Source organism: Mobula birostris, chromosome 22 (genome assembly GCF_030028105.1).
Source record: "Mobula birostris isolate sMobBir1 chromosome 22, sMobBir1.hap1, whole genome shotgun sequence".
NCBI lineage: Eukaryota > Metazoa > Chordata > Chondrichthyes > Myliobatiformes > Myliobatidae > Mobula > Mobula birostris.
The window spans coordinates 22,244,153-22,264,006 of NC_092391.1; the positions used below are offsets into that span (position 1 = coordinate 22,244,153).

General features: G+C 43.0%; 1 long non-coding RNA gene across 1 annotated transcript; it reads right to left on the minus strand.

The window, feature by feature from the left end:
• Nucleotides 1-3,644: 3,644 nt before the first annotated feature.
• Nucleotides 3,645-18,449, minus strand: LOC140186252 (uncharacterized). Its single transcript, XR_011882826.1, has 4 exons — nucleotides 17,757-18,449; nucleotides 14,921-14,972; nucleotides 8,678-8,839; nucleotides 3,645-5,348 (listed from the first exon to the last, which is right to left on the minus strand). It is a non-coding gene; the product is annotated as an uncharacterized lncRNA (long non-coding RNA).
• Nucleotides 18,450-19,854: the final 1,405 nt, after the last annotated feature.

The following is a 19,854-nucleotide window of genomic DNA, read 5'->3' on the forward strand; positions in this document are numbered from 1 at the left end:
GCAGTTGACCTAAGGGCGCTGTTGGAGGTGTGGCAAACAGCAACGCCAAGCAGGAAACAACATCTTCCTGTACATCTCATGTATAAATACAACACACAAGCATAATCATCATAATTTAGAGTTTTTATGTATGCAATGAACAGCTGCCGCATAACACCAAATATGATGACACATACCATTGATATTAACCCTGTTTCTGATCCTATATCCTCTCCCCGCTCTCATCAGGCAGAAAATACAAAAGCCCGATAGCATGAAGCACCCAAATCAAAGATGGCTTCTATCTAACTGTTAGCAGACTCTAGAACGGACCTCTCAATGGGAAAAGATGAACCCTTGAACACTTGATCTCCCAGTCTGCCTCATTGTGGTTCTTGACCTTTATTTGTCTACCTGCACTGCATCTTCTCTGTAATGGTAACCCTACCTTCTGTAGCTACAGCACAACATTTGGCATTGGGTTTACTTTTTACTGCAATTAGGTAGAGCAGTGATCTGTCTGGACTGCACACAGAAATGGTTTTCACTGTGTTTTGCTATGTGTAATAGTAATGAGTGTTGGCGCGTGGCTAAGTGGTTAAGGCATCAGTCTGGTGATGCATCTTCCAAGGCGCAAATCCATTGTCTCACAAGACTAATGGATGCCTATTAATAGTAATAAGCTAATATTAAATTCTCTCCATAATCTTGACAGTCCTCCAAGATATTATCAAGAGAAGAATGCAGAGCATTAGAATTCCACTTCAGCCAAATCCTTTCATCTCTTCTCAATACCTTTTAGCTACCAAAGTCCAAAAAAAGTTGTGAACTGAGGGGACTGATGTGCAAGATGCAATTCAACACAGATGGGTTCTTTTTGTTACAAAGGAAGTAAAACATTAATACTCTTGGCTAGAAAATCTGCAGATGCTGAAAAGGGTAATTGAATGGATTGTGGAGGCATTAGTAACGATCTTTCAACAATCAATTGATCCTGGAATGGTTCCAGAAGACTGGAAAATAGCAAATGTCAACTCAGAAGAAGGGAAGTTATAGCAACACACACAAAACCCGGAGGAACTCAGCAGGCCAGGCAGCGTCAATGGCCAAGACCCTTCATCACGATGGACACTTCATCGCCTGAAACATTTATTCTTTTCCATAGATGCTGCCTGGCCTGCTGAGTTCCTCTAGCATTTTGTGTGTGTGTTGCATAATCCTCTGCCTTAGACTGACTTGAGGTAACAGACTCACGGAACAGTCCAGACAGTGCCTCAGGTTGCTTCTGCTGTAAGAAATCGTAGTTTTTATTACTGATGTAGAACACAGTAATAGAGATAACAGATATTACCTTCATAACACAACTTTGCTGGATGACGAGAAGAAATTTGGGGCTTTGGAGACAGTATAGTGCAAATGCTACTTTATTTGAGAAAACAGATACAAGTGGACTTCAAATATTTAAATTTTTTAGGACTTCCTAGATTTTTGAATGATATGATAGAAGTAGCCGAAAAAAATTGAAAGAAGCTGTTGAGTAGATCAAAGTTGACTTTCGTAAAGCTGTAGAGTCAATGATGGCTAATGTAGATGCAAGATCAAAAAAAGGAGACTTAGGACTGAAGGCTGGAGAATCTTCTTCATGCGGAGGTTCTGGGGCCAAGGAAGTCAATTCACTTCCAGCATTTGTGCTTGAAACCGAGACTACACCAGCATTCAAGGTTTGATCAGCTGGGTGTTTAATGGTACTTAAATTGAAACAACAAGGGAGCAGGGTGCCTTATTATTATCGGACATGGGGGGGGGTAATAATTTCAGGGAGAAACCTATCATGGTTACCAATGAAGGGAAACCATGTTCAGTACCACTCCGGTTCAATCAGTTGATGAAAAGTCATCTATTTGGAAGATTAACTCTGTTCCTTCCTCCACAGATGCAGCCTAAGCACCCGAGTATTTCCACAGTTTCCTGTTTCAGTTGAAAATGAGGGTTACTTAGAAACGGCACAGCAATTTAGTAAACTGAACAGTGATAAATTATTCAAGATTTCAGAGAATAAGGGTCAAAAGTTCAATGTTGTCATTGACAACTTGTTACAGATGTCATAAAGTTGTTGCTTTATTCACACAGAATTGGATATTTATGCCAGCTGTGAAGTGTCAAGTGTTGGCCACTACACTATGCTAAATATTAATATTGATGTTTAAAAGGAACCATGCTAATGTTCAATAAGGATTACATCGAGGAAATGTGAAGAGCAATGAAGTGTATAGTGTTTATATCCTACAAGCTAGCAACTTTAGAGGGCAAGTTAAACAGAGAATGAGGTGGATTCATCTGGAATAACCATATAACCATATAACAATTACAGCACGGAAACAGGCCATCTTGGCCCTTCTAGTCCATGCCAAACTCTTACTCTCTCCTAGTCCCACTGACCTGCACTCAGCCCACAACCCTCCATTCCGATAGAAGAGATTTCCACTCTTCTCAAAGTTCTTGATCTTACCTTGTTACGAGGAAGCAAGTTCATGGGTTTGGTAAGTGAGATGGAAGACACTGATTGTGAATAAGCACATTAATGAATTATTTACAAACAGTAAAACATTCAACCAAACATCTAAGTCCTCCCTCAAGTTACACAAACTACAATACGAAAATTCAACAAAACTATAGTTAGCTAAGAGTGTGAGTGGGCCCTCCTAATTCTGGAGCATATTTTCCTGGAGGTTCTTCAACACTGGTCGCGATCTCAGTGTGAAAAGGAGTGCCCAGGGACAAAAGGAAAAGAAGACAAGCCTCCCGCATGAGCTACTCTTATACCCTTGAGGTGTCTGAAGCCCGACACTGGTGCCTTGCCACACAAGGTAGCCAATGGGAAAGAGCTGTCTCATCTTTCAAATGTGCCAATCGATGGCTGGCACAGTAGGAGCGGCTTTTGACTGACGAGTAAATTAACCCTGCCCCCCCACATGATATACATTATCTCTCACTTAAAGAAGTGTTGGGGTGACGAACAGGTTTTGGAGGTGTAGAAATTGTACACCTCTCTACGTGCATTCATTGTGAATTAAGATGTGAGGGGGCAAGGAGGCCAAAGGAATTGTGAGTGACCGGAGGTGGGTAAAGAGACACAGAAAACACTTTACAGACAGCACAATATCTGTGTAATGGGCAGGCTGGGTGAAATATTGAGCAAAACAAGATCCCCACCCTCAGGGGTGTGAGCTGCTTGCTCTTAGGTGTCAAGGGTGCTAAGATTCCGGAAGTTTTTTCTCTTGCGTTCAATATCTGGAGTATCTGCATTTTACTTTTACGTCTTGGTGCATGGTTCAATTCTGCCTCTGTCTGTAAGGAGTCTGACCCTTCTCCCTGTGTGTATGTGTATTTCCTCCGGGTGTTCCCATTTCTTCCCACATTCCATAGATGTACGGGTCAGGCTAAGTGAGTTATGGCCATGCTATATCGGTGCCTGAAGCACGGTGCCCAGCGCAACCCTCATTGATTTGATTTGACACAGAATGACACATTTCACTATGCGTTTGGATATCCCCGTGCCCATATGACAAATAAAGCTAATCTTTATCTTTAATTCCAGCTGCAACAGGCTAGTCCACAGGCAATGTCAACTAGATTTAGACAAAAGAAACAAGTGGCATTCCGCAAATCATGGTTAACCTTTATTAACCATTACAAGCACTTTGCAGCATTTTGGCATTCTTCCACCATCAGAGACACTTTTAACGTTTAATAACTTCAGGACATTTAGGCAATTATTTTGGCTCTTCAACTGTAACTGAGTTGACAAGGAATCCTTAATTAACCCTTTAATTGTATTAATATTTGTTACTCATCTGTTGACTGACAGATTATGCTGCTTATTCTACTGATTATGACTGTACATGTTTTCATTACTCCTTTATACATTGAGATCACATACACAGACATTACTAGAAGGGATAATATAATCAGGCTTATCATTTCATGTTGATGAAAGTAACATCACAACAGGATCTATTCTAAACCTTCACTAAGAGAGCACCCTCGCTCCAACAAAAGTACAAGGAACATCTAACCTGCATGACGAAGCTGGTTAAAGACGGGAAAATCACCCAGACTCAAAGATTTCGACTCGGGGTACTAGTAGGTAATGAAATTTTTGTTGATGTATTTGTCGAGATTCTCCAAAGCTTTTGTGATTCAGGAATTATCCCGTTGGATGGGAAAACCCACAAGCCATTACTTAGAAGGGTTTAAAAATAAATAGATTATCTTACATCACTTATGGAAAATCAGGACACATTTGCATTCCGGATTGAGTGACTGAGCATTTAGATAAATATGAGAGCCAATGTGAATGGACGGAGTTAAGGAACAGATCAGCTATTACTTATTCAATGGTCCTCAATCTACTTGCCAACATAGTCACACCCCTGTGGGTCTCACCATGTTATAGGGGTTGCGCCCACCCAGGTTCCACCCTGTGCATTCAAGCGAAAAGATGCTTTGAATCTGTAATCACTTGGTCATATTGAACGGACTGCGGACTGAGTCGTGCACCCTGATCTAATTCAGCGGCAAGCGCAAGGAGCCTGATGCGCTAAGCCTGCACTTGTCTCATCTGGAGTCCATTCACTGGGTTCTTTTTTCATTTACTCCATCACTCCGCTCCAAAGATTACTGGAAGGTCTCATTTAAATGTTAATGCAAGGTTTGAAGCACTCTTCCACGAGAGTGGAACCCCTGTAGTTACCCCAGCTGATTGATGGATACCATAGCTAAACTACGGAACAGGACATCAGTAGCCCGGACAATTTATACCTTCTTCACTTACATTCATTTATCATTTTGAAAACTGGGCAAGAAAAATAATGGGAAAGAGTCCTGTTTATGCAGTAAGATCACACAAGGAGATTGATTTAACACCAGTAATCCAGTTCGGTTCTCCGTGCTTTTTCATCCTCCTCTCCTCAGGTCATCTCAGAATCTGAGTCTCCAGACACAGAGCTCTCCTCACAGCAGTCCTCTGCCTCAGAGAAAGAGGACAGGTAATGCAGGCCGGAGACCCTCTGGTACTGCGAGAGACAGGAGTTGGGGAAAAGCGACAGCTCCATGCAATTATTCCCCCCGCGCTCCTTTGAGGAGAAGCTCCACATTTCAGCCAGGGGAGAACACATCACACATCCCATGATGGTAAAAGGTCAGCCCGTGTGACACCAAGAGTGTGCACTTCCTCAGCTGTGTGTGAACAGAATTGGTGGGGAAGGCGAACCCAGCCGCTATAAAAACCCAAGATGAAGGCTTTGGGTCATTCTTCCAAAGCTGAATCAGCAACAGGTGGAACCCCTCAGACAGGCACAAGAAGGGACCTAGAAAATACAAAGCACAACCGCAATAAGAAGATAAGGCTCATGCGTATGGTCTCATAAGTGATTCCACTTAAAAAACAAAATAAGCTAAGAATAGAAGTGGCAATGATTGCAGTTAGAATAATTAAGTACCCTTTAAAATGAAAGCAAAAGCACTAAAACTTATTGATAAAAAAATCTATCTCAATAGAAACATTAACATTATATTACATCAACGTTTCAAGGTGCCTCAGAGGCATGTTGTCAAATGTAATTTGGTACAGAAGAGATATTGGACCAGATCAAGAACAGTCTGGCCCACTGCCCGTGCAGGTTGCCTGTGCTATTCCTGCGGACACACTTACTTTTACGGCCCTACAATTCTCATCCGAGTGGAGTTCTTGCTGTAGGACCATGTCTAAGGTTCAGGTAGATCCTGAAGATCCACCCCAGGGCACGCAGGTGGCCCTTTGAACGCTCCCTACTGCTAAGGGCCTTCGGGCTGCTTTTAAATAATGATCAGAAACATTACCGACAGTGCAAATAAGATTCAAATAAAGTCATTTTTCTTTAGATCAAAAACATAATTACCATCAGTGCCAGATTTTTAAAAAAATATGAAACAAAATTTAAAACTTGCACTCTCCTTTTCAATGAAGATTATTAATCCCATTCCCGTAAATGGAGTCACACTACAAACACAGGTGGGATGGAGCGCAGCGTTAGAGTAACCCTATTACTGTGCCAGCGATCTGGGTTCAATTCCGTCACTGTGAGGTGTTTGTACATTTGCTGCATGACCACGTGGGTTTACTCTGGGTGCTCTGGCTTCTCCCCACTTTCCAAAGTTGTACGGGTAACTGGGTGACACGGGCTCTTTGGGGGCAGGAGGGCCCGTTAGCATACTGCATCTTTAAACAAATAAATATCAGTTATCCCCAGCATAAACCTGAGGAGTCAGATGAGAAGTGCATCCTTCCCTCAGCACAGGAGTGCTGAGTTTGGTGATCACTTGGGAAATTGAGGTGCTACGTCACCTTGCATTTGATGTCCACACTACAATGTGCAGGCATTGGAATTTGCATCCTGCGCACTGCAGTATGCCAGTACATCTTTGTGGGACCAACTAAGAATAAACATTTTCTGGCTAATAAGATCAGGTACCTAAAGCTTGGTCAAAGATGTTGGTTTTAGGGAAGTTTTAACAGGAGGGAGGTTTAGGGGGATAATTCCAGGGCTCAAGGAACCACGAGAGCTGATGGTTCAGCCAAGACTTCATAGTCATAGTCATACTTTATTGATCCCGGGAGAAATTGGTTTTTGTTACAGTTGCGCCATAAATAATAAATATTAATAAAACCATAAATAGTTAAATAGTAATATGTAAATTATGCCAGGAAATAAGTCCAGGACCAGCCTATTGTACTCCTGTGCCCAACCAGTACATTGTCCAAGATGGCATGCAACTTGGACAGCATCCTCCTTTTGGACACCACCGTCAGAGAGTTCAGTTCCATCCCCACAACATCACTGGCCTTGTAGAGCCTTGAAAAGCAAGAGTGTAAAATGGATAAAAACTGAAGGAGTTCAGAGATCTCAGAGGATTTGAAATGAAGGGGAAGATTGGTAGTTCAGGTAGGTTGCTTGTTCAAAGTAAATTTTACTATCAAGCTATATATATATGTAACTATATACAACCTTGTGATTCATTTTCTTGTCAGCATACTGAACAAATGTATAGGGTTCGTAGGGTTGTTCGCCGAGCCTGGAGGTTTGGTCACACACCAGACAAAGTGCACAACTGTTGGAGATCGCTCAGCTGTCCAGTTGGCCGGGACCCAGTGGGGTTGGCCGAGACCCAGCAGAGGCTTGCAGCCAGCGTGACAGCCAACCAATCAGAATAGCAAGTCGGACCAATATAAACATGAGCACTCAGCAGAAACAGCTGTCAATTATGCACTGATGATGTTCCCTCGACTGGTGATGAAACGTTTGGGACCTAACCTCCAAACAGCCTGACAAACAATCTTAAGAGGGTTCCTGGTGTGGAGAAGTTGCAATGGTGGGGAGCAGCAAGGCCAATGAAGGGATTTGAAAAGAATTTTAAAATCAAAATTTACTTCAAGCTTAGTTCCAGCCATCAAACTGTGAGAGAGTGGGAACCTGGTATCTTTGTGCTCACACAAACCCAGCTGGAAACACCATCCTTGCTTTATACAATAAGAACAGAGGTAGGAAATGCTCAGCAGGTCAGGTAGGACTTGCGCGGAGGGAAACATTTCAGATCAATGGGCTTTCATCAGTACTTGTGAAGAAATGTCCTATTTCTTTCTCTTGAGCTGCGGAGTATTTCTGTCATTCCTTGGTTTATTTCAAATTTCCAGCACTGTTCTTCAATCTTTAGTGGGAAATTTCTGAGTTGGGAAAGAATAGAACATATAAATATTAACTAAGTTTTGGATGTGTGTTTTACAGATAGGGCTTGTCAGTCGTGGTTGGCAGCTCGTCTAGGAGGGGGAAAACTAGGATCTCAAATTCTGCTGCCTTGCGGCTACACCCACTCATGGGGAAGGCTTCAGGAATGAAGCCCAAGGGAAAAAATCTGGGGCTGGAGTGCCTGGAAAGCCCTACATTGAGTGCAGCGCTGACAGTCAGCTCCTGCAATGCTGCAAGTGCCAAACTGTATCAGGCTACTGGACCAGAGTGACAAACTTCAACTGCCTCAACACTCAACTGATCCCACAACCTATGGACTCTACAACTCATGATCTCAATAGTATTTATTATTATTATTGTTTTATTTGCACAGATTGTCTTCTTTTGCACATTGGTTGTTCATGAGTCTTCGTGTGTAGTTCTTCATTCATTCTATTACATTCCTTTGAGCTGAGACCGTAGTTGATTTGAGTTCATGATTGTACAAGGGAGGAATACTGAAGTGGTTTCCCGTTTCCTTCTTCAGTTGCAGTGTCCATACTGGACAGGTAACCCTGGCCATTGATCAGCAGATTCATCTGCCCAGTGTTTTTAGTTTTACAACCATAAATTCCAATTGTAGAATCTGCTTGTAAAATCATCCACCACCTGCAAACAATGGCTTCCCGTACCCTGATTGGGAGGCTAAACAGGTACTACACCTTGCCCAAGGGTGATCTGTAGGCTATCAGACGGAAGGAGCGCCTTACACCTCCTTTTGCTGAGCAATTGCACAGCACCGGCACCGATTATCATGGGTAACATCTGATGGCAAATGCGAGACAGACATAAAAGCAAGAATAGCAATGGCAAGAACAGCATTTACAGAAATGAGAAACATCCGAACGAACAAGAAAATAGCAATTGACATCTGCCTTAGAACTCTCAGCTGCTACATTCTTCCTATATCGATGTATGTCTGCGAGTCATGGACCATCACAAATGCAATGGGAAAAAGAATCAATGCAGCAGAGATGTGGTTCCTCAGAAGAATGCTATGCATATCATATACGAACAGGATAACCAACGAAGAAGTCCTACAGAGAATGAAAACAAAACGTACGTTACTTAAAAAAAATCAGAAAACAGCAATCAAAATTCTTTGGACACATCATGCGAAGAGTGACATTAGAACATTTAGTTACAACTGGAAAGCTAGAAGGAAAAAGAAGCAGACACAGACAGAGAATGAAAATGATAGATGGAATAACATCATGGTTAGAAACAGGGGAGGCAACAACTTCAATTCGGAGGGTCAGGGACCATGATGGATGGAGAGACATGATCGCCCACGCCAAACGGCAAGGCATCTGAATGAATGAATTGTATTCTTTAGTTCTACTGTGAATGCCCACAAGAAAATTACTCTCAGGGTTGCATACGGTGACATACATTCTTTGATAATAAATTTACTTTGAGCTTACAGCAGAAGAAAATGGTGGAGGGAAAATAAAAGAGTAATAAAACAGAGACTCAAAAACTGCTTGCCAATAATCTTCCTGCTGAGAAAGAAACTGACACAGAGGAGTGGAGTGTGGAGAAATGAGATATTTTATTACTGGAGATTGTGAGTCCTACCTTAGACCCCACTTTATAACGAGAACTAATGGGTTTCTGTGACATATATTACGCTGCTGTAATTTGGCTTAAAAGCCTTCATTGCTTTAATATTTGGCAGTTGCTCTGGAGGTAATTATTGCAGCTGCTCAGAATATTAAACTCCTTAATGTTAATGTCACTCTTGCAAACCTTAGAAGGTGGAAAACCAGTGAGGTCTCTTTATCACGTCCATGACTATTCCTGATTGTGGAATGGTAAGGATTGAGACGGGTTATCAGCAAATTGACCAGGCGAAGGACTGGGGAGGGTAGGGGTTTTTATGTGTCTATTGAAGCAGCAGAAATCCAGCGTAATTTGAGGGCTCGGCCAAAGATATCAGTGGTTTGGGTTGCTAAACGTCCAGGATTGTCCTGAATTAACCAGGAGTTAAAGACCTTCCACCTCTGTGTACTAGAAAATCATGAAAAAGATTGTTGAAGGACAATGTTAGGGCAGCCATGTTTCTCATGTACCTTCAAATTTCCTCTGGAGCAGCCTGCAGATAACGAAGGACACATTGGTAGATTGAACTAGATCTAAGGTGAATTGAATGTGCCTGGACTCTGTCCAATATATCCTACGTTTTGCACTTGTTTCTTTTGTCGTTTGCACAACTTCTTTTTGTTGTGCACGAGAGGAAGGGGTTTGACGTTTTTCTTTGAATGAGCCCCATGGTTTACTTTGTTTTGTGGCTGCCTGTGGGAAGACAAATCTCCAGGATGTATACTGCCAACATACTTTAATAATAAAGGCACTTTGAGTCCTTTAAAATTTTGAATACAGTTGTTAAAATGTCCCTGCTCAAATAATAAGCAAAATCAGTGAGTTTATTGGTGTCTGTCACAACTAAATTCCCTCATTCCAGGATACCATCCACAATTCCTCCCAAAGCATCTCTTCAAAGGGAACACAAGAGTCTGCAATGTCTGGAGTCTGGATTGCAAAGACGAGCTGCTGGAGGAACTCAGCGGATTAGTCAGCACCTATGAAGGGAAATGGACGGTCAATGTTTCGGATCCCAATCAAGGAGCATCATGTGGACAGACTTTGAGATATACAGTGAGAAGAATTAGTATTTTTGTTTGATTTATTATCCAAGTTGTTTTTCAAAGCTAATAATTATAAACTTTCTTTCCAGATTTTTCCTGTTGACACCTTATTGCTTTTGGCATCTAAATCTAAAAAGATATTTTTTAAAAATGTACTGACAGCTGACTATAAATATCCCTGGAGCCTTCCTGTTGAACCTTGGAATTTTTCAGAAAACTCACAGCTATAGCTAAGGGAGTTTTAACAAAGAAATAAATGATTTTGGGTAGCAAGTCTATGTTCACACATGTATTTTCTCACTGTGTCTAAAGATCCAATCTATATTGCCTCCATTCTTCAGAGGAAGTAATGGGGTAACCATTGTCTACTGAAACAGACTGTGTGACCATACGGACAAATTCAATGTTGCAATTGGCTGAGCTGTAACAGAAATCAAACCGCTGGATTGACTCAGCAGGCCAGGCAGTATCTGTGGAGGCAAAGAAGTGTCGATGTTTGAGGGGAAAACCTGCATCCAGGACTAAAATGTCAACTAGCCCTTTGCCCTTGTAGATGCTAGTCTCTTGTGTCTCCTCTTTACTACTTGATACCCACAGAGCAGAATGATGATGTGGGTGGTCTGATTAAACAACAGGCTGGTAGAATAACCGTGGAAGTATCAGCAAGTTACTGTAGCTCAAACTGCAGATAACACAAGAGACAGTTTCCTATTTTACACAAACAATCTAGTAAACTGATCCTCTGTCTTATGACTGTTTACACTTACAGTTGACAGATCTCTGTAGTGCCAAAAGGAAAAATCATCCAGCTCATCTTCAATTAGTTGGCACTTCAAATTTATTTTCAGCTCCATGCTTCTATATATCAGTTGTTTTGCATGTGTAAGAACTGTAATGGACAATTCATTAGCTCTGACACATGTGGCAACACCTGAGACTAGGGGTTCGTGGACACTCTGGTTAATGGTAGAGGTCCAAGGCATAAAAAAGTTGGGAACCCCTGGCCTAGACAGACATCAGTAAAAGAAATGTTCATTTCCTTTACATTCTGCTGAAAGCTCTCCACTGACGTTTACCCCAGGGCAAGGAAAGTCCAGTTATAGCCTCTTTCCTATTGGTGTCCCGTTTGCTTGTCTCAATCCTGATTGGCTGAACAAACATATCAAAAATAAACACCATCTACAGAACCCTAAGAGTCAAAGAAATGCGAGCCAATAGAATTCAAAGGTCAGCTGAAGGGGTAGCCAATCAGGACTGAGGCAGTGAGCACACTCAGAGAGACACACCAACAACTCCATACTGAGGATGCCATCTCGTCTGGTGACGAAACATCTGCAAGCGAATTGCCAAACTCGGTGAACATCACATCAAACGCCTCAGCTGAGCTACCAATATTCATCACCATCCTACACTCTTTCGTCTGTTTGCAAGCATTAGGGTTCCTTCCAGCAGTTTGATACTTTAGTAAAACACCTGGTATATTTGTTATAAAATTAAACAGAAAATAATCTCTGGTGAGCAGCCAGAGGTCACGGTGCACATTGGCACCAATGGCAGAAGTAGAAACAGGGAAGAGTTTCTACGCAGTGAGAATAGGGAGTTCGAGTAAGGGCTGAAGAACAGGACACCCAAGGTACAGTACTTAATCTCTGGATTACTCCCAGTGCCACGTGCTAGTCAGGATGAACGAGTGGCTGAGGAGGTGTTCAGGGGGGCAGGATTTCAGAATTCTGGACCACTGGGATCTCTTCTTCGGACTGTATGACAAGTACAAAATGGACGCGGTACACGTGAACCCAAGGGAGACTAATGTGCGTGTGAGCAGGTTTGCTAGAGCTGTTGGGGAGGTTTAAACTAAGTTGGCAGAGAGATGGGAACTGGAGTGATAGGGCCAAGGATGGTATACATGTCAGGGACACTGTGAGGATGGAGAAGCAGATAATAGGGCAAAATTGCAGTCCGTGGGATGAGATAAACTGTAACAGAGGGACAGCACAAAAAGCGTGATGCATACAGGAATGAAGGCGTTATATTTGAACGCACACAGTAATACAGAATAAGGTAGATGATCTTTTAGCGCAGTTAGAGACTGTGACGTGGCTGAAAGAAGGTCATGCTTGTTAAGCTTCCAACTAAGGATAGACATTGTATTGAAAGGACAGGCAGGTAGGCATAGAGGGTGCGGTGACTGTTGGTAAAAAATGAAATCAAATCTTTAGAAAGAGAGGTGGCATATGCTTGGGAGATGTAGAATCCTTCGGGTTGAGTTAAGAAACTGCAAGGGTAAAAAGACCATGATGGGAGTTATATACAGGTCCCTGAACAGCAGCCCGGATGTGGGACATGAATTTCAATGGAAGATAGAAAAGGCATGTAATAGGGGCAATTTTAGAATAGTCATAGGTGATTTCAGTGTGCAGGTAGATGGGAAAGTCAGGTTGGTGCTGCATCCCAATAGAGGGAATTTGTAGAATGCCTACAAAATGGCTTTTTAGAATAGCTTGAGGTTGAGCCCACTAAAGGAAAGGCAATTCTGGATTGGGTGTTGTTCAATAAACCAGATTTGATTAGGGAGCTTAAGGGAAAGGTACTCTTAGGAGACAGTGATCTTAAATATGATAGCATTCGCCCTGCAGTTTGAGAGGGAGAAGATAAAGTCCGATATATCAGTGAAGTCAAGGGAATTACAGAGGCATGAGAGAGGAGCTGGCCGAGGTTGTTTGGAATAGTCACTAGCAGGGTTGACAGCAGAATAGCAATGGCTGGAGTTTCTGGGTACGATTTAGAAGGTACAACATAAATATATACCCAAGATGAATAAGTATTCTAAAGGGAGGATGAGGCAACCAGAGGTGACAAGGGAAGTCAAAGACAGCATAAAAGCAAAAGAGAGGGCACATTATACAGCAAAGAATTGTGGGAAATTAGAAGATTGGGGAGCATTTAAAAACCAACAGAAGGCAAATAAAAAACACCCGTAAGGAGAGAAAAGATGAAATATGAAGGTAAGCTAGCCAAAAATATCAAAGAAGATACCAAAGGTTTTTTTCAGGTATTTATTTATTGAGATATGGTGCAGAATAGGCCTTTCCAGCCCTTCAAGCCACATTGCCCAGCAACCTCCCAATTTAATCTGAGCCTAGTCATGGGACAACTTACAATGAACAATTAACCTTCCAACCGGTACGTCTTTGGACTATGGGAGGAAACCGGAGCAACCGGAGGAAACCTGAGCAGTCACAGACAGGATGTACAAACTCCTTACAGGCGGCAGCAGGAAATGAACACAGGTCATCTGTACTGTAACGTGTTGTGCCAACCACCACGCTACCGTGCTGACCCCTTGCCTAATTGTATTGGTCATGGCATTAAAAAAGTTGGGAACCCCTGGCCTAGACAGAGTGGATGTGGAGAGGATCTTTCCTATAGTGCGGGAGCCTAGGACCAGAGTGCACAGCCTCAAGATGAAGGGACATTCATTTAGAACAGAGATAAGAAGGAATTTCTTTAGCCAGAGGGTGGCGAATCTGTGGAATTCATTGCCATGGATAGCAGCGGAGGCCAGGTCACTGAGTATATTTAAAGTAGAGGTTGACAGCTTCTTGGTGAGCCAGGAAGTCAAAATTACAGGGAAAAAGCAGAATAATGGGGTTGAGAAGGATAATAAATCAGCTGTGATGGAATGGCAGAACAGACTCAATGGGCTGAATGGCCAAATCTGCCCCTACTATATGTCTTATGGTCTCATAATGGAAATAGTGAGCCAGTAAGACAGAGTCTGTGGAGAAAGAAGCAGTTAAGGTTTCATGTCAATGAATTTTGAAACATTAACTCGAATTCTCTCTCCACAGAAGCTGCCTGACTTGCAGAGCATTTCTGTCACTTACACAAGACATTGTGCAGATGCTGGAAATCCAGAGCAGCAAACACAAAATCCTGGAGGAACTTGGGAGGTCAGGTAGCAGCTATAGAGAAGAATAATTAGTCAACATTTTGGGCTGACACCCTGCATTCCACCCTGGTGGAGGATCTCGGGGCTGAAATGTTGACTGTTCATTTCTCTACATAGATGTTACCAGTTCCTCCAGCATTTTTACCATTTTTTTTGCTTTAGTTCACATTTCCAACATCTGCGGTATTCTGCTTTGGGCCTGGTGTGCCAATTTTCTATTTCTTTTTCTCCTTCTCTCTCTCTCTCTCTCTTGTTTCCCCTCTTTCTCTCCTCTTCCATCCCTGCACTGTCTGTGTCACTCTTGAGATGGGCTGCTGGCCTCCAGCAATGTTACACAGGAATTCAGGTGCCTGGTTCCCATTATGATTCCAAGTTAATCCACTCTTAAAGTCAAATGAAACAGGATGAAACTGCTTCCTCTCCCTCAGAATGAATACGATAGGGGATACAAAATGGGGGCTCTCGTGCAGGAACATACTGTATGCACATCAACTGACAGGAGTGCAGTTCTTGCTTACCATTACAACATGGACTTTTTGTCTCAGAATGACAGAAAAGGCCCCAGAGCATCTGTGGAGGAACAACAGGAGAGATCAACCCAGCCAAAATTTAACACTTGGGTAACATCACTAGGAAGTTCATCATCATGTTTCAGATGGTGAGAGACTGCTTTATGCAAACTGATTACAGTTTCTGCTACACTACCAGGGTGCCAAAAATGTATTGGCAATGAATAAGACTTTACAGAAAGTAGCATACCCGTGCAAATCTTCCACTTGCTCATGGTATGTTATACAACAGCGTTGTGACATGTGTCTTGGTCACTGTGTGAATGCTCAGCCAAAGCTAAATTACTGCGTAGTTATGTTTCAGAAAGTAGCCTGAATTTAGCACTATCGGCAAGATCTGCAGGTAGTTTTGCATAATATCATTGTCAATCTATTCACATGGGATGTTTTAATCTTAACACAGACATGAAAGACTTTTTTTGCTGCACACAATGTGTTTTGTTAAGTCTGATCTCAGCATATTATGCAACCTTCAAATCCCAGATGTAGTCAGTAAGTTGCTTCTTGTCCCTCCAACTGTTTTAGATCATTTTGTTTATGAACATGGCAGCTTTTTAAGTTGGCCCTTGCACAAGAAGCCTCTGTTCCCTGCTATTTTCTTATTCTGGCTCTGCATTTATATTTTATGTCTTCACAAAATAAATTCCCATGGATAATAGCTCTCTTAACTGAATACCAGAATTCCAGGGCCAGCAGCTGTTGCTACAAATGACATCTTCACTTGTGAATCCTGACTGCACTGCACATTCGTGGCTTCTGTTCACTCTGAATAATACAGTATGAAATGAACTAGCACACCAACTTACAGCATTAATTCAACATCAAAGGATGTTAATGAAGCTCGGGCATGCAGGATTTCCAGGGAGCAGATTCTAGTTCTCAAAAAACCTGATTGCCCATTGTCAGTGAAGTACAGATTGTGTGTCAGCTGCAGCTCACCAGACAGAACTCTTCTCTGCTGGTTAGAAGCCCAGGGGTTTAAATTTCATTTCAGAGGCTTAAGCATAAAATATATGCTGTTCAGCTCAGCCATCCATTAGGCCTAAGCAATATTTCCCAAAATGGCTTGCCCTCTCTCATCAGTACAATAGTTACTGTGAATTTATATCGTAAAGGCCCAGAAACAATTCATTCACCATTCAAAGCTTGTCCTCTTGTTTCATCCATACACTCATGGACCCCTTTGCTTATTGACGAACAGAAACTGTTCAACTACAATAGCTTCATCTTTGTACAAATGCCTCAGTGGTCTTTTTACTTCCCATTTCCATAACCTACAGCTCTCTGAGATCTCATCCAACTTTGGCCATTTAGGATTATCCTGCCATCTGTAGAGACTGTACTTCCATGACTTCAAGCCCCACGCCCCAGAAATACCCTGTCCAAAGCTCCCCATTTCCCCGCCAACAAATAGCACAGCTTTCACCCAGTTTTATAATCACACATAATTTCACTTCCTTGACACAGTGTCAGTTTTTGTTTGACTATGCAGCTCTGGAGCATTTTGGGATGTTCGCTCAACAAAAAAGGCAATGGTCACTTGGGGTTGGAGGACCAGATCTTGTCTAATGTACTACCAAAGCGTTCAGCATTTTGGGGGCAAGGAAGGAAAAGGATATTTTCCTCAACCCTGAAAGTATGCACATTTAATCACTTCTACCGGAGGAATCAAGAACTAGAGGGCCTGGGTTTAAGACATGATTTTAAAGGCAACGTCTTCACGTTGGTGCACATATGGGTCAAGCTGCTAGAGGAAGTGGTTCAGGCAGATCCAATAGCAGCATTTCAAAGACATTTGTACAGGTACATGGATAGGAAATGTAGTGGGACATGGTCAAGTGTGGGCATGGGACTGGATTAGACGGGCACCTTGGTTGCCACAGGCAAGTTGGGCTGATGGGATGTTGCCATGCTGTGTTATTTCATGACCCTATGATTGGAGGCTGTCTCATCATGGTTGGCGATGAGCCCCCACCAGTGGCCTCATCAGTGCCATCTAACAATCTGACTGCTCAGCTGACTGGCTTTTGTAGTCATGCCTGTAGCAGAGTGTTCTGCAATGGGCTCAGCACACAGTCCTGGGGGGGGGGGGAGGACCCCGTGTTGAGGATGATGGGAAGGGGAGAGTTGTTGTGCATCCTGACTATCTGAGGTCTGTTGGGTAGGACGTCCAACGCCCAGTTGCACAGTGGCGCATTTGGACCGAGGAGTAGGAGTTTGTTCACCAAGATCTGTGGGTCTATAGTGTTGCATGCCGAACTGAAGTCCAGAAACAGCATTCTGACATAAATGTCCTTGTTTTCCAAGTGTGTCAGGGGCCAGGTCAACGACAGATGTTACGGCATCTGTCGTGGAGCGGTTCTGTCAGTTAGCACACCAGCATCCGATGTGGCAGGAATGGAGTTTCTGATATGTGCCGCTATCAGCCGTTCAATTCGTTCAGTCAAATGATGTGGGGGAAAGTTTATCAACAACAAATGTGGGAGCCCTGTAACATAATCCATCCTGTTTTCATTGGTGGCTTTCAGTTTTGAACACACATTTGTATGAAATGCAAGCGACAGTTTGGAATGCAACGAGTTACATCTCAGCTTTTCTTTAATGTGCATTTTTCACGTACGGCGCTGAAATCGGTTTTGTCACAAATAATGTTCCCCTTCAAAGCGCAAATTCAGATCCAACCATGGCTTTAATGAGGATTTTAGTTCCCTGACTTGAAATTGTACATTGGAGAATCTCCGGGATACAGACAAAACTGGAAGGAATATAATTCACGTACACCTACCTGTGCTGGAGGAATACGAGTGCGGGTAACATCCAATATCTTTCCATCTACGTTAGTCACTGGATCGCTTACGCTCAAAGTGAATCCCTTCCGATTTCACCACACCCTCTCCTTATCTTTAACTACATGGATCTGAGCTGTCGCTGAGCTTGGTATGCCAGAGCGAGGCATGGCTATCCCGGTCACCCCGGCAGCTTGCTCTCCTGGGACTGACGACAGTGCCGTGGAGCCCAGTGTTAACCCTTGCATGGGCAGTATTGCAAATTGTGGCAAAGCCAGATCTCGGGCAAACTGAGTGGGAGGGAGATCTCGCCTTAACTGAGAAGTCCGCGTTCAAGGCACATCCCGCAGGAGGAGACGGAACCCACAGCTCTTCGCGATGAATCCAATCGCCGTTGTGTGACAACTGTTCAGAAAGATCACACAGGCAGCGGCGAAACGCAACGCAAGCTGTTGGGAATGTTGAGCAACACACTAAAAGCTGGAAGAACTCAGCGAGTCGGGCAGCATCTATGGAGAAACTCCTGTGTTCTGGACCGGGGTGAGGTTTAAGTGCTAGGCAATGGTTGATGGCTAGGCGGGTTATTTTCCAAAGATACACGGCAAATAAAACTGGAGGAGTCAATGCCATACTGGTAAATGACCAGACAACAAAGCATGCAGACTGCGATAAATATTTCAACAAAGCATGCAAAAATTGCAATTAAGGTCCAAACAAGGCATGCAAAGATTGATTCCAAAATTCACCAAACACTGCACGCAATTGTGCACACTGACGCAAGCAGCTACATATGTTTCAGTTTTAAAAAGAACAAATTAGCAAGTTTTTTTTCAGCTTTTTTTTCAATTCTGCATCCTGTCTGTGCCAGATGGACACTCAGTCAAATTGTTGCCACAGAAAAGACCAATAGGACTACCATTAGCAGGCGCCTCCAGTTACTGGGAAGATATTGCCAGCAGGAATGTTACTGGGATGGAAGCTTTTGAGAGACGGTTTATCTGACAAACACGAGAAAGGTCAGGTTGCCTTAAGAACAAGGGTCCGACACACTTGCCTTGCATCTGCTGGAGTTTCAAAGGGAAAATATGCCCAATATAAAATTCTGTGGGGTCCTGACAAGGTGGATCTGGAGAGGAATTTCTCTTGTGGGAATAATCTAGTCATAGCGAGCACCAAAAAATAAAGGGTCACCCATACCCAATAGGAATAAGGTGATTTTTTGTTTGGTGTCTTTGAATATTTCAGTCTTAATTAGCAGGTGGATTAAAGGGGCACCATGGGTACGTGGCAAGATAAAAATAAGGTTACAAACAAATCCGCTGTGTTTCCTGTTGAATGCCTGAACAGACTCGAGGGGCCGAATGGACTACTTCTACTCCTATTCTCAATGCACATTGTGTATGTTTGAGCAATGCTGCCTTGGCAACATTATTGAATTCCACTGAAAGAAAGAGCAGTGCTCTCGTGTCTCCAGCACTGAGGACCCAGTTATTTGTCAGTTTGTTTGTGTGTAGTTTTTCTTTGATTCTATTGCAGTTCTTTGACCTGCTGTGCATGTCTGCAAGAAAATAAATCTCAGGGTGGTATTTTGATAATAAATTTAGTTTGAAATTTGCATCACACTCATCGTGTGCCTGACCGACATCAGATGACAGAACCAGATCTGAGGAACAGATAGACGATGCTCCCATAGACCTCACGTAAAAGTGCTTCCTAGCCACTGATTCCCAAAGACCACTGGACCATGACATTGGAGATAAGCAGCACCGACATTGAGAAGTTCCTGTCCGTCCATCAGGTGCAGACAGAGTCCCCCCGAGTAAATGGCAGAGGGAGTGCACCAGACCCTGAACTACCCGCCGTCCATTCCCCGTCAGGCACTTCCTCCCCCATCAGTGGAAGAGTCTGCAGACAACACACACACACACACACACAATGCTGGATGAGCTCAGCAGGGCAGGCAGCAGCTATGGAGAAAAGTGCGGTCGATATTTCAGGCAGGACTGGAGAAAAAAAGCTGAGGAGTAGATTTAAAAGGGGAAGGGGGGAGAGAGAAACACAAGGTGATAGGTGAAACTTGGAGGGGGCGGGATGAAG